The sequence below is a fragment of the Cebus imitator genome, unplaced genomic scaffold (genome assembly GCF_001604975.1).
Source record: "Cebus imitator isolate Cc_AM_T3 unplaced genomic scaffold, Cebus_imitator-1.0 Scaffold209, whole genome shotgun sequence".
In the NCBI taxonomy this organism is placed as follows: Eukaryota; Metazoa; Chordata; class Mammalia; order Primates; family Cebidae; genus Cebus; species Cebus imitator.
Genome location: NW_016107524.1, coordinates 3,167,000 through 3,182,827, shown reverse-complemented (window position 1 = coordinate 3,182,827; position 15,828 = coordinate 3,167,000).

Genomic DNA, 15,828 nt, shown 5'->3' with positions numbered 1-15,828 from the left:
CCCCACTATGATCCTGACTCAAAAGGGAAATGGAAATAGAAGTATTCAAAATATGGCGAGGAAACTGAGAAAAAGAGGAAGACTTGAATAAGTTATAGACATTGGAGATGCTAGCACTGAAAACCTCCTCAAATCTCTTTGTAATTAACTAGGCCCTATTCCCATCCTTGAATTAACCTCTGGCAAGGGTGAGGGGGATTACTCTTAGATCAATCAGACTTACTCTTACAGCTTCAGTTGGAGTGAACGGGTTGGAGGGGATATAGGTCCCTAGAAAAAATTGGGGCTTTTTAGGGAAAGGATGAACATGTTGTATAGGAAGTCTGCTATGTCCTTATTGAAACATAATGTCACAATTAACCTCTTGATGAGAAATTTATCCCAACTAAATTTAAATTCACATGTAGCAGTTGGAAAACAGACATGTTCTAAAAGACATCCTGGTAAGAAGGAAACCAAGAAGATGTTCTCTCTTCATTTTTGTTTCCTCTACATTGTTATTCTTACCCAAAAGAACAATAAGCCTGCTGAAGTCTTTGATAGGCCATAGCAACAAGAGTTTAGACATTAGGCTCTAGGAACATCATTTTGTTTTCAAAATACTGTTATTACAGGAGTCACATCTGCTTCTGCATTTTTGAGACACGAGAGATTTGGGTGGATTACTTCAATTTTGAAGGTACTAAAGGTGCTACACCCATTGTAATGGAAGAAGATGCAGCAGCTGCTGAAGTAGCCTAAATCCCAAGGCCTTTGAGGGAGCGCCCTCTGACAGGGACTGAAAAGATCAGGAAACTAGAGAAAGCAGAGTATCTTGCGCTTTAAGGTCTTTGGAGTTCAGTTGACAATAGGAAGAGGAATTCATTTTGAACTTGAATTTCCCTGGCAATTTAATAATGGGAAAGGCTTCACATTGTTCCATTTTCAGCCACTCTGTTGTTTTATTCAAAAGTAATCTCTGTTGACCAATTTTGGGCAATATGACTAGGCATAATTTCTGATGGAAAATAGACTGTGAAGTGAACATTTGGCCTAGGATGCAGTGTGGCCTTGAAGTTAAGTTGATTAATGACCTATCCTGACCCACTACAGAAAATCTTGGGAAGAACAGCTTAACTGTGCCTCTCATCGGTCCCAGGAAGTTACAGTGGAGCAATGTCAATAACTGAGGGAGCTGCTAATCTCTCCTAGTTGGACAGTCTTAGTTAAACAAAGGTTTGATTATTTAGCCCATTTGTTAAAGAGAGAATAAAAGGGCCTGGAGTGTAGGGGTTTGGGGGGTTATTCAGCTTTTCTTTCTGCATTTCTGCCAGAGCTCATAAAGGAGGAAACCACCATCGAAACTTCTGCCTAAACCCCCACCTAAACTTATTAAAGAGGGTAGATAGTGACTAGTCTGGTCAGAGACACTGGGGACTCTTCACTAGAGAAAGGGATTTTGACATTGAAAGGCACTCACTTTCTTCTCTGACAGGCCCTGATGCCTGCTTTTTCCTTTCCTACTCCTAGGAGTAGCAGGCTGTTTTGCACATTTCCCCCCTTGTACTAGGCAAATAAAGAGGCAGTAGGGGTTGTGGAATAAGAGGCAGATGGGTCACCTCTGGTGAGAAGGGCCAGTCTTCCTCCTCTCCCCTTTCCTCTTCCCAAATCCAGGGGTCTGGCAGGCCAACCTCATCCTGACACCTGGTCAGGTAGGTGGACATGTGCTCAGCTCTCTCTACTTCAGTCTTCTTATCCTCACTCTTACTCTTTGAGTTCTGGCACACTTGAAGGGGTCCTAAGATTTCATTTCAGAGTTGGAAAAGTAAGAGGCCTCACATAGGCTTTCTATCCTCTACCCAACCATGACCCAAGCTTCACTTTAAGTTTGGGCGTTCAACTGCTTACTAATAAAATGGTACTGGGGTTGTCTCATTGGGGTATAGATACAGGTATGCATCCTCCCTCAGAAAAGCTGGTTGGAAAAGAGGTGGTGGTAGGATTTGTGTTTGGAATTCTATCCCAAAACTATAACATTATTTTGGGGGATAGCTTGTTATTTTCTACAGTTTAAGGCCAGAACATGTCTACATGAGCTTGTCTGGCTCAGAAACTCCCAAAAGAAAAATGAAGAAGCAATAAGTACTTTGGAAAAGATAGGACTGTTTTTATGACATAAAAACTAGGGAGAAAAAAAGAACTTGTAAATAGATTTTGAGCAAGATTTTGAAAGTGTAATTTACCTCGCCGCTTGGTGAATAACTATTGCTGTTCGAGTGATAACTGATGGGATAAATGTTAAATGAAAGATAATTCCAAATAAGTGAAAATATTGTTATATTCAGTGCATATAATAAATTCTTTATTTTGACCATAAAGAGCTATACATTTTATATTAATAGAAAATGAATTTCTCTCTGCCCTCAGCTATTTAAAGAATACTGGTTTGAAGGAGTGCCAGATCACTTATTTTCCCAAGACTCCCACATGACTTGAGCCAGTCCATTCTCAGCCTCTCTTTTATTCTGTTGCTTAGTTTGGGCTACCTGCTGTGCAGCATGGCACAGCCCTCATCTCCTATGGCTCCTAAAAAGATAGGCTAACTGCACGTAGTGGCAGGCATGGAGGGGAAGGAAAGGGTAAAGCTGAAAAAATAAGGAGAAAAAAATTAAGATTTCTATGTTTTGTTTTTCAGAAAAACTATATTACTGCAGAGGCTGTTTACACATATGATGGAAATTCACTCCCCAAATTCTGCTCTAGAGGAAGAAGCCATTAGCTGGCATCAGCTCCATAGGGCTTTTCCCTCTGTCTCCTAGCTATTCGGTTGGCAGAGTGAATCATTAAGATCAACACATATATTTATATATAAAATAAGTTTTGAGAAAATATTAGTAGTTTTGTTCAGTACACAGCTGGAGAAGAGGCCTTGGTATGGAGTTCCAGGTTTTGGTGTGTGAAAACATCAAGGTGTCTTACCCAATGCATTCTTATAACTTCCCCTCCCCCATTTCAAGACAGCCTCTGACACTGTAGAAATTTACACTTACGGAAATTGAAAATTAGGGAACTGATCTTTGTGTCTAAGTAAAACCCTTTAAGCTGCTACTTACCCAGAATCACAAATGAAAGGAGTCAGACTTTTGAAAACAAACAGATCAACAAATTAAACACCTTCTACAGTTCTTATAGCCTTAGTTAAAAAGTAAACAATTATGAGATTCTCATCAAAGTTGGATAGCTTTTAGCCCAGAAGCTTGTGATTTGGGGTGGGTGGGGGGACAGTGAGGGAGGTAGGGAAACTGTATTTGAATCCATCTTATCCTAACAAGAAGAAAATAGAGCTCTCTAGTTATTACAGACCTCATTTAAAGGGCCAGGCCCCACCACAGGATGTGTCTCCCTCTTGATAGAGATCAACTTTATTAAGTGACTTATTTTAATGAATGTTTAACATAAAATTGAGGGTGTTTTTGTTTTAAAATATAGTTATTAGATTTCAGGTCAGGATCCTTTGGGAAAGTAAGCGGGCAGGGCAACGATTGTTCACCTACAAACCAGAGTAGGGTGAATAAGTACAACCAGATTTTCTTGAAGCCGCCACTGACAAGGCCCCTTTCTAACTCAACTTCATGAACCTAAATGGTTTCTCTTCTCCTCCGGACTCCAGCCTCTCGTGTCCTACCTTTAAGGACTTGGATTCTGATCATTTTTTATTCCTTACTTTGTTTCCTATTTGCTGTATCTGCTCCTCCCAAGATCCTAACCTCTATGTTGTGGACCCTGAGCTGGTAACTTGACCAAGATTTCCTGTTTCTTTGCTTGATAATTTAATTTGCCACTATAATAAGCAGAAAAACCTGAGCTTTGCAGGCAGACTTTGGTTTAAATCAGACTGTACTATTAACTGGTGGTCTGACTTGGGTAATGTAATTATTTTTTTGTTGTTGTTGAGACAGAGTTCCACTCTGGTTGCCCAGGATAGAGTGCAATGGCACGTTCTTGTCTCACTGCAATCTCCTCTTCTCTGGTTCAAGTGATTCTCCTGCCTCAGCCTCCCCAGTAGCTGGGATTACAGGTGCCCGCCACCATGCCTGGCTAATTTTTTTGTATTTTTAGTAGAGATGGGGTTTCACCATGTTGGCCAGGCTGGTCTCAAACTCCTGATCTCAGGTGATCCAGCCGCCTCAGGCTGGGATTATAGGCGTGAGCCACCCTGCCTGGCTGGTAATGCACTTCTCTGAGGAAGTTCCTTTTTAGTAAAATGAAGATAATTATACCTACCTCAAAATATGATTGGCATTGGAGATAGTAGTGATGGTTCTACAACATTGTGAAGGTAATTGATGCCACAGAATTGTACACTTAAGAATTACTAAAATGGAAAGTTTCATGTTATATATATTTTGCCACAATTTAAAAAAATGGTTGTGAAAGTGGGGTCTGGTCGCTCATGCCTGTAATCCTAGCACTTTAGGATGCTGAGGTGGGAGGATCACTTGAGCCTGGGAATTCAAGGCTGCAGTGAGCTATGATTATGCCATTGCACTCCAGTCTCGGCAACAGAACAAGACTTGTTGAGCAAACAAACAAAAAACAAAACTAAAAACAAAAACACCAAAATGTTTGTGAGAATTAGTCTTTGAGAACACTCATTACAATGCCTAGCACATAGTAGGCTCTCAACAAATAGTAACTATAAAGCATGAAATATTTTTTATTATTGCAAGTAACAAAAAAAGTAGAACTCAAACTGGCTTAAATAATAAGAGAATATGTTGGTTCATGAAATTGAAAAGTCCAGATGTAGGGCACACTTTGGTGTTAGTTTATGTTACTAAGAATTCAGATTCTTTAAGTCTTCCATCCCTAAGGACTCAGCCATATCACTAAGGACTCAATTTATTTCCATCTCCACTCTGCCTTCTGTAGCAACAGCTTTATCCTAAAGCCAACAACGCTCATGATCACAAGATGTCTGCCAACAGCTCCATAGAAAGGCACATTCCCTTGTCCATATCTAGAGAAAATAATTTGATCCCAGAAGTATCCTGACATTTACTTGTTAAATCGCATGCCCTCCCTCGAACCAAAAGTTTTGCATAGGAGGTTGGAATATGATGGTTGGTTTTAACAAGCCAGGGAATGGGTCAGCTTCTGTGGAAGCACATGGGCTGTATTGGGAGGAGTGGATTCCCCAAATGAAAAAAAAAGCACCATGGTGAAGAGAAGGGAGGACAAATACACTGAGGAACCAACCAACAAATGTCCACTATAGTAGCTATTATCATTATTATTGGCTTTCTTGGTCCTTAGCCCTTGGTTCTTGGCAATTTTTTTTGAAATAATTTTTTAACCCAAAAAACTAAAAGAGGGCTTATTTTGAGTAACTGTGGTCTTTCTAGCAAAGAAAGATCAAAAAGTATAAAACTAAGTTTAATTTAACTAGATGTTAGCTACCTGGAACACTAGCTAAACAAGAAACAAAATGCACTGAATGGAGCCATTTAACAGGAATGAGTATCAGGGATGGAGAACAGGATGAAAGCCAGAAAGACAGTGACTTGCCAAAAAGCCAAATCCAGAAAGGTGAGGTTATTGACTTGTTCTTTATCGAAGTCAGGTTAGAAGCCATGACATATGTTAGGACAAAGGGACCAATTAATGAGAGGAAGGAGCACTACCCAAAGCTGGGTTAACAGACCTTTCTGATTAAACGTGATTTTGACTGCTCTATTCACCCCTTCATAGCATCTACCTGCCTGTCTAGGAGATTCCTCTTTCTCTTTTTGCCTCAGTCCCTGTCTGAAGACGTGGCAATTTCTGCCAGTTTTATTCTGCTCCTCCTGCCAAGAAGGCTCTTCCATACTCCTTTGCCACACTTCTTCTTGCTAATTTCTATTCATTGGTTAAGACCTTAAATTCTGAATTTTCCTTTGCAGGAAGGCCTTCCTGTATATCACTGTCATCCCATCTCCCACCTCCAAGACATACACTGCAGACTGATTTAAGTAATCCTGTTTTGTACTCCCTACTGGTAATCAATACCTGGTAGCCTAATGATCTGTTTACTCATCTGACCCCAACCTCTGACTCCTCCTCCACCATCGCATTAAAGCTTCTGAATAGCACGTTTTTTAGTTGTCTTTGGTTCCATGATGCCCAGCACAGTGCCTGGCACATAGTGTGAGCTAAGTGAATGGAAGCAATTCCTTTGGTTACTATCAGGTATCATCTTACCCAAAGCTTCAGAACAGAATGACGCATAAAACCAAAAGTGTTTCTCAACTCACGAACTGTCTGGCATCTACCTAGAAAGGGGCTTGGAAAGAGACATCCAGGCCAGGCATGGTGGCTCATGCCTGTAATCCCAGCACTTTGGGAGGCTGAGGCAGGTGGATCACCTGAGGTCAGGAGTTTGAGACCAGCCTGGCCAACGTGGTGAAACCCCACCTCTACTAAAAATACAAAAACTAGCCAGGTGTGCTGGCACACGCTTGTAATCCCAGCACTTGTGAGGCTGAGGCAGGAGAATCGCTTCAACCAGAGAGGCAGAGGTTTCAGTGAGCTGAGATCCCACCATTGCACTCCAGCTTGGACACAGAGCAAGACTCAGTTGTTTCAAAAACAAAAAAAAAGAAACAAAGAGATATCCAGAGACACATTGAAGATGTTTTATAACAGTTTGTATCCATTTACGTCTTTGAAAGTAGATTTCAAAGTGAATTCTGAAGGCAGAATCAAAATTGCCAAAAATATTCAAAATACCTTTCTGGAGGTTTTGTTTGTTTTGGAGACAGGGTCTTGCTCTGTTGCTTAGGCTGGAGTGCAGTGGTGCAATCACTGCTCACTGCAGCCTCAACCTGCTGGGTTCAAGTAATTCTCGAACCTCAGCCTCCTGAGCAGCTGGGACTGCAAGCACACACCACCATAACTGGGTAATTTTTTTTATTTTTGGTTTTGTGTAGAGATGAGGTCTCACTATGTTGCCCAGGCTGGTCTTGAACTCCTGGCCTCAAGCAATACCCACCTTGGCCTCCCAAATTGTTGAGATTATAGGCATGAGCCACTGTGCTCAGCCAAAATACCTCTTTTATTTCTGTTCTCATCTTCAAACACTGTTCTTACTCTCAAACTGTTAAAAGATACTTGTTTCATGTATTTAGTCACATAGTGCCCACAATTTTTATGGTGTTTATTCCAGTTAGAGAGTAAGGATGTGATTATTACATGAAAGTGGCCATTGTAATAGCTCAGACTTACAAACACTAGTTATTGGCATTTACAGAGTGAAGCAAGCCACCAGAACTAAATACCAGGTGCTCAGTAAACTTCTTGTAATACCTCATTCCTGTTTTCAAAGAGCTCATATGACCTTTATGTAGAGAATTTGTTTTCTGTTTAATTTATTTTTCCATTCTGAAACAAATTCATCCATTACAGGAAAGGAGCCAATTATTGGGCAAACACAGTAACACCTAATGACTATACCCTCTGATATTTAGTCTCAAAACATTTTGCGTTTCTTAACACATAGAATTAAAAATATTATAACATTACACTAAAACGGGATTAAATATAACTTAAAGTGTTCAAGGAGGTGGAACACTCAGCCCTATTTCTCAAGCAGTCTAACTGAAAGGTCATGTGCTTTTGCCTGTTAGGTTAACAACAAGCCAGGGAAAAGTTTCAGACGTGAACAGCCACCCTAGTAACTTCTTATTGGTTTCTGGTTATTTATGATGATTTGGGGGCAGAGCCAGATGTAGGCCAGTTTCCTGATGTAATGTATCTTTTTGCCCCATCCCTGCATGATCCGAGGCTGCCTTCAAGCTCCCTTTCCCTGCTTTTAGTATTCTTCCCCCATGTCCTTGAGCTTGAATGCCACGCCTTTATGACCAGAGCTGAGGCCACCATGCTATCCCTACATAATAACCCACATGTATACCTTTCTCTTCCTCCCTAGGGCCTTCATAAGAATAATAACTTTCATAACTCTAAAGCATACTAAAATTTTTTTAGTGTTTTCTCAATTCTAAGACATTTAGTACATACTTTTTTCACATTTCAGTGTTTCTGAAATCAGAATTAACTTTAGAGTCTTTTTGATTTTCACCTAAAAAAGTGATTACTACATTTTTGGCCAATGCTATGATCAAAAATATCTTGGAACTGGAGATATGCAATATTAATGTACTTTACTGGAGATAACTAGTTTTTTCAAGAGTCAGAAAGTGTTGCCTCACATGGAGATTTTAGTTATCATGCAGCAGCAAAAGGGTTTTAGGGGTATCAGTATGGACAGTTTAGGTAAAACAAACTAGTTGTTCATTGGTTATCTGGACTAACTGTTGACCAGATAATTACCTCAGCCTCTTTATACCCTTGCATTTTCTAATTTGGGGATCGCATGCAGAGGAAATATGATTCTACATGTCTCCGTCATACAGAAGATAAGGGATCTCAAACTCTCTCTCTACATTAAAGTCCTAAGGCCTAATATTTGTATTGAATATGAGACTGGTATTATAAACAGAATTCTCTATGGAACATTCTTTGTTTTTGTTTGTTTCTTTCTTTCTTCAGACAGGGTCTTGCTCTGTTGTCCAGGATGGAACACAGCAGTGAGATCACAGCTCAATGTAGCCATGACCTCCTGGCCTCAAGGGGTCCTCCCACCTCAGCCTCCTGAGTAGCTAGGACTATAGGCATGCACTACCATGCCTAGCTAATTTTTAAATTTTTTTGTAGAGACAGGGACTCACCATGTTGTGCAGGCTGCTCTCAAACTCCTGGCCTCAAACAATCCTGCCTCAGCCTCCCAAAGTGTTGGGATTATAGGTGTGATCATTCTTTTTTTTTTTGAGATGGCGTCTTGCTCTGTCGCCAGGCTGGAGTGCAGTGTTACAATCTCTGCTCACTGCAGCCTCCGCCCCCCGGGTTCAAGCGATTCTCCTGCCTCAGCCTCCCGAGCAGCTGGGACTAGAGGCACACGCCACCATGCCTGGCCAATTTTCGTATTTTTAGTAGAGACGGGGTTTCACCATGCTAGCCAGGATGGTCTCGATTTCTTGACCTTGTGACCCACCTGCCTCAGCCTTCCAAAGTGCTGGGATTACAGGCATGAGCCACCATGCCTGGCCTACAGAACATTCTTGATGTGGATGACCAGTTACGTTGAATCACCCTATTGTCTTCCCTGAAAGGATTGTAACTTGATCTCATCTATTCTTGCTAAAGAGATGATGGCTGTTTTTGGAGAGGGATAGAGTATCAACATAACCATGAATATACACAATTCTTGCTGAGGGTAAAATATTCAGAGATATCTGAGATCCAGATATCTCAGAAACGGCTCTAATACCCAGTAAAATTATACAATGTTTTTCTAAAATATTTTGGGGAAGACAAATTTAAGTTAAATAAAATTATCATTCTGGGAATCCTCACCCAAACATTCTTAGTTGTTAAAGTTAAGGATAAAATGAAAAAATCTGAGAATAACATGCATGTCCCTAACATCTGCAGTACCCAGGACAAGAGCTCAAGCAGAGGCTATGTACAATAGAGCCAAATCATTAAGATTATAAATGAAGCTAACAAACCATTAAAATATGTTTTTTCTGCCTTCCTTGACAAATTGTCAAGTATACCTTTATGATAACAAAATCTTTTTTTTTGAGATAGAGCCTTACTCTTGTTGCCCAGGCTGGAGTGAAGTGGCACAGTCTTGGCTCACTGCAACCTCTGCCTCCCAGGTTCAAGTGATTCTCCTGCCTCGGCCTCTGGAGTAGCTGGGATTACAGGTGCTCACCACCATGCCCGGCTAATTTTTTTTTGTATTTTTAGTAGAGATGGGGTTTCACTATGTTGGCCAGGCTGGTCTCAAACTCCTGACCTCAGTTGATCTGCCCACCTTGGCCTCCCAAAGTGCTAGGATTGCAGGCATGAGCCACTTTGCTGGGCCTCGAAATCTTAAAAAATATGTGTAAAGCAATGGTTTTCATATAACTGAAAGTCAACTAAACAGCAAAAATAATTGGACTTAGTTACTATTAGGCATTTGGGTGTTCCATTGATGGACTGGTAATGTTGGATGACTAATAAGATAAATATGCACATAATTCATAAATTATATATTAATTACATAATAAAATACTATATTTTCTTTTTTATAAAATAGTTGTATTGTTACAATTCAGATTTTTATGTAATTTGTGTTCTGTTGACAATAATAGCAAAATAGACAACTTTTCTTGAATCAGTGTACTTGAAGGGGATTATAATATGCCACCAAAAACATGCTACTTTGGCATAAGGATTTATTTTGAGCTGAAGGCAATTAGGAAGTAGCAAACACAAAAAGAGTTCTTTGTCCTCCTATCTTCCTAAAAATAGGGCATAAATTTCCCTTTGTGAAGGTATTCTCTCTTCCTTTTTCCATACCAGCAGGAGAGTAACATCACTGGAGATAGAAAGCACTGAAATGGATCTGCACAAACTTTACTAAAATAACCCTTATCCTCCATTAGTTTCCCCCATATATTTTCCTTCTTACAATTTACAGTTCTTAAAAGCATAAATCCCTTTTCACAATTTATTACTCTTTGTTAAAATGATATAGAAGCGCCAGGTTATAATCACTTCTTTAGACCTTCACTTCTTTTCCATGAAGGCCTCTATGCATATAAAAATTAAACTGTTAACATCAGATGAAGTCTGTATGCCTTTTCTCCTATTAATCTGTTTTTTGACAGTTTCATTGGCAGGCTCCAGGTACAGAGCCTATGAGGGTAGAGGAGAAGATTTTTTTCCTCTTCCATATACTTACATTTTTGTTTAACATTTTATTATGGAAAATTTCAAACATTCACAAATGTATATAATAAAGAACTCCCGTGTACACATCATTCAGCCAGTCGCAATAATTATTAGCTCATGGTCAATGTTGCTCCATTTATATTCCCCAAGTCTCTTTACCCAATTACTTTTTTTTTTTTTTTAATTGAGGGACAGTCTCGCTCTGTTGCCCAAGCTGGAGTGCAGTGGCACTATCTTGGCTCATTGCATCCCTGCCTCCTGGGTTCAAGCAATTCTCCCACCTCAGCCTCCCAAGTAGCGGGGATTATGAGAGTGTGCCACCACACCCAGCTAGTGTTTATATTTTTAGTGGAGACAGGGTTTTACCATGTTGGCCAGGCTGGTCTGGAACTCCTGACCTCAAGTGATCTACCTGCCTTGGCATCTCAAAGTGCTGGGATTACAGACATGAGCCACTGTGCCCAGCCTTCCCAATTACTTTGATTTAAATTCTAGATATCTTACAATTTTATCTATAAACACATCAATATACATTTCTAGAAAATAACTCTTAAAAATTTTCCTTAATAATATTTTCACATTAAAAAACCACTGAAGCTGGGCACAGTGGTACGTACCCATAATCTCAGCTACTCAGAGGCTGAGGTGGGACAATCACCTGAGTCCATGAGTTTGAGGCCACTCTGGACAGCATAGTGAGATCTTGTCTCCAAAAAATAATCCTTAATATTAGATATTTTTAAAATGAATTTTTTTTAAGTAAAAGCAAGTTTATTAAGAAAGTAAAGAAATAAAAGAATGGCTACTCTATAGAGAGAGTGGCCCTGAGGGCTGATGGTTGCCCATTTTTATGGTTATTTCTTGATTTAAAAATGAATTTCAATGGAATTGGAAATATTTTATTCTGTGGAGGCAGTAATGACAGGCATTGTTAATAGAATGTTTAAATCAATACTTACATTTGGAAATGAACCATGAATTTTACATATCATATTCAGACATTGTAATAGGACTGTAATAATGATAATTGTCATAGAAAATATATTTAATTTTATCACATAATTCTATTATTGTGATTTTTTTTTTTTTTTTTGCCAGCCCTTAAAGCAATATCTATTTACATAGTGTTAAGTTGTTCTTTCAATTTTTTCAGTGCTGGGATATCATAAAGAAAAATAGAAGGCCAGGCGCTGTGGCTCACGCCTGTAATCCCAGCACTTCAGGAGGCTGAGGCGGGCGGATCACGAGGTCAAGAGATCAAGATCATCCTGGCCAACATGGTGAAACCCTGTCTCTATAAAAAAAAAAAAGGAAAAATAGAACAATATATGGTTCAGTTTGCTCGAATCTCTCTTCAAGGAGACTATGTTGCTATCTGGAAAGAATAGAAAATAATATGTACATATAAGGCACATATATACATATTTGTATGTGAACTTCTTTGTAATCATGCAATCACTTTTGCTTTCTTGTTTCTATTTTGTGGAATATTGTTTCATTGTATATGCTATATTTAGTATCTTTCTATTTAGAAAAATCATTTTCTGTAAAAATTTAAAAAGTACTTTACTTTTTAAAAATTGTTCCTTTCTTTTGTCCATTTATCTTTTTCTTTCATTTCATAGAACAGCCAAATCCAATAAAAATTATTATTATTATTATTTTTATTTATTTATTTTTTTTTTGAGACGGAGTTTCACTCATGTTACCTAGGTTGGAGTGCAATGGCGCGATCTCGGCTCACCGCAACCTCCGCCTCCTGGGTTCAGGCAATTCCCCTGCCTCAGCCTCCTGAGTAGCTGGGATTACAGGCATGCGCCACCATGCCCAGCTAATTTTTTTTGTATTTTTAGTAGAGACGGGGTTTTACCATGTTGACCAGGATGGTCTCGATCTCTTGACCTCATGATCCACCCGCCTCGGCCTCCCAAAGTGCTGGGATTACAGGATTGAGCCACCGCGCCCGGCCCTAAAAATTATTTTAAATTATTTAAAAAGTGAACTAGGCAAACTTAGATAAGTCTGTGTATTCTGTAAGGTTTTGCTAACATTATTAATAGCAAGAAATAGTCCATACCAAATAACTGTGGTTAGCCCAAAATCAAAAGTATTTCCCACCCTAGACCACAATTCCTTGGTTTTTTGAAGATCCTCTACTGTTTCACATATCTGTTCTAGTGCAGCTCACTATCTTGTTTAAATTAAACCTAACTGCTCTAACAGCATTTAAATGACATCTCCATTGTAAACCAAGAGTGGCTATGAGATCATATTTGATATGTGTTTAAACAAGTTGATCCATTTTGAGGCATATCTAGAAAATATTGCATATAATCATTGAATCACTTCAAAGAATGTCCTTGCTATTGTCGGAGTTGAAGCCATGTCTCCTAGGAACATACTGACAGATGTTTAACAATTTGTGGGGATTTGTGTTTGTGCTATGCAGGACCTTCTGAAGCACAAGGCTCAGGGCAGGCACCCCATTTGCCCAAGTCTAAGGGTGGCATTGCAGACCAATAATAAATGTAAGTATTAATAATACCTTATAATATGCATGTACATTTTTTGAAGTGCTTCCATATTTATGATTCCTTTTGATCTTCATAATAACCTATGGACTAGATTGAGTAATTAGAGATGAGAAACAGAGGTCTAGAGAGGTTAAGTGATTTATCTAAAATTACACATCTAATTAGTGGTAGAACTAAGAGTAGAACCTTGGTGTCTCCATACATAGGTCTTCCTGGTTTTTTTGTTTTGTTTTGTTTTGCTTTGTTTTGTTTTGAGATTTAGTCTCACTCTGTCACGAGGCTGGAATGCAGTGACATGATCTTGGCTCACTGCAACCTCCTTCTTCTGGGTTCAAGGGATTCTCCTGCCTCAGCTGCCTGAGTAGCTGAGACTACAGGTGCACACCACCATGCCCAGCTAATTTTTGTATTTTTAGTAGAGATGGGGTTTCACCATGTTGGCCAGGATGATTTCAATCTCTTGACCTCATGATCCGCCGGCCCTGGCCTCCCAAAGTGCTGGGATTACAGGTGTGAGCCACCGTGCCCGGTCAGATCTTCCTGCTATACTATGGTATACGTAATGCTTCTGAAACAAAGAGACTTGCTAGTTGGACAGGTTGCATCCCAACATTTTTCATTCTCTAAAACCCCTGGGATTTTAGTAGAGAAAATAAATATAGGATAATGAATGAAAAAAAAGCCATATGCTCTTTCGTATCTTTTCAGTCCATGTGGGACCAATACATATATTGACCAATGTTTCAGAAACTAGAGATTTATTTTCTTCCAGGCAAAGGTTCATTTGAGTAATAAGAATAAATCTTCCAAAAGGTGAGGATCATATTCTATGATCTACTTATAAGGTAATAAGTACAACTTTGGGAATATAAATAGCATCTTCTAAGAGCCAGAGCTTTTTGGAATGGTTACCTCTTTTTTTTTTCTATTTTTTTTTTTCCTGATAACATTCTTGGAGTATGGTTACTTCTTAGTTCAATATACTTAGAAGTATGCCTAGAAGTACAAAACATTAGCATGAAAATGATGTTTTCTTGCTGATTCCCCTGTACAGTTTGCTCAGGCCTACCTCATTGCCTCTACTTTTTGCTCATATAGATCTAAGAATTCAAATGCTTACAAAAGTCCTTTTTGTTCTCTACTTTTCATCACCCTTGAATTCAGAATGCATCTTATAGTCAATGGCATCTTGAAATAGAATATAGCAAACTGTTAATGACAGTTGCCTCTGGGGAATTCTGTATTGTTTACACCTTCTGCAATAAAAATGCATTACTTTTTGAGACTTCAGTTTCCTAGAAGACAGAAAAAGTTTAAATTAAGTCTGGGCGTGTTGATGCATGCTTGTAATCCCAGCACTTTGGGAGGCCAAGGCAGGAGAATTGCTTCAGCTCAAAAGTTCAAGACCAGCCTGGGCAAAATGGTGAAACCCCATCTCTACAAAAAAATACAAAAACTAGCTGGGTGTGGTGGTGCACACCTGTAGTTCCAGCTACTTGGGTGAATCTTTTGAGCCTGAGAGGTCGAGGTTGCCATGAGCTGATTGTGCCACTGCACTTCAGCCTGAATGACAGAGTGACAGCCTATCACAAAAAAAAAAAAAAAAAAAAAAAAGAAAGAGAAAAAATTTAAATTTAAATTACTTTTTATTTTAAATGAAAAAATAAAAAGAATGTATTACTTTTATAATGAAAACAAATTTTTAAAATTTTAGACACAAAATCTTAGGTGATTTCTGTACCTTGTCTCTTAGTACTAAAAGAGTACTGAGACAGTAATAACAGTAATTAATATTTTATGAAGTTTTATATTCATAATGAATTTTATAAGCCCCTCATGTTAGCAATTGGCATGATACTTCAGAGGTAACCTTCACAGCATTTAACTGTGAATTATCCATGATGGAAACATTCATTAGAGCTCCTTGGTACTCACCATATTATACTGCAACTATTTAGTTATCTTTCCCACCAGAATGAGAGCTCCTTGAAGGCAGGAACTGCTCACACATTTTTGTGTCTCCAGGGCCTAACACAAAGCCTGTCATGTTTGTAAAATAGAGGGACGGATGAAAGACCTGTAGGTACTCAGTATTATTTTAAATGTTATTTCCACTTATGCACTTTAACAGTTTGCCACTGGAGAGGGCATTTATTCTCTGCTAAGACATGGCTTGTTGGCTTTTCATTTGCGTATGATGAATGGATAGGCATGGCAGGAAATGTTATTTTTTTTAAATGTCTCTATATTCTCCCCTTGGGCATATTCAGCTTTAGCTTTCTGTTGTCAAATCTGCTAATCTACATAAGTTTTATGTAAGGAGCCAGAGAAAAACCACTTTCTAACTTGCTACTAAATTAAATATCTTACTGAGACAAATTGTAAATAGGGGAAGTTTGAAATATTTTTTTCTTATTACTTAGCCCTGAAGAAGAAATTTTGCCAATGATTTCTTTTCTTTTTCTTTCTTCTTCTTCTTCTTTTTTTTTTTTTT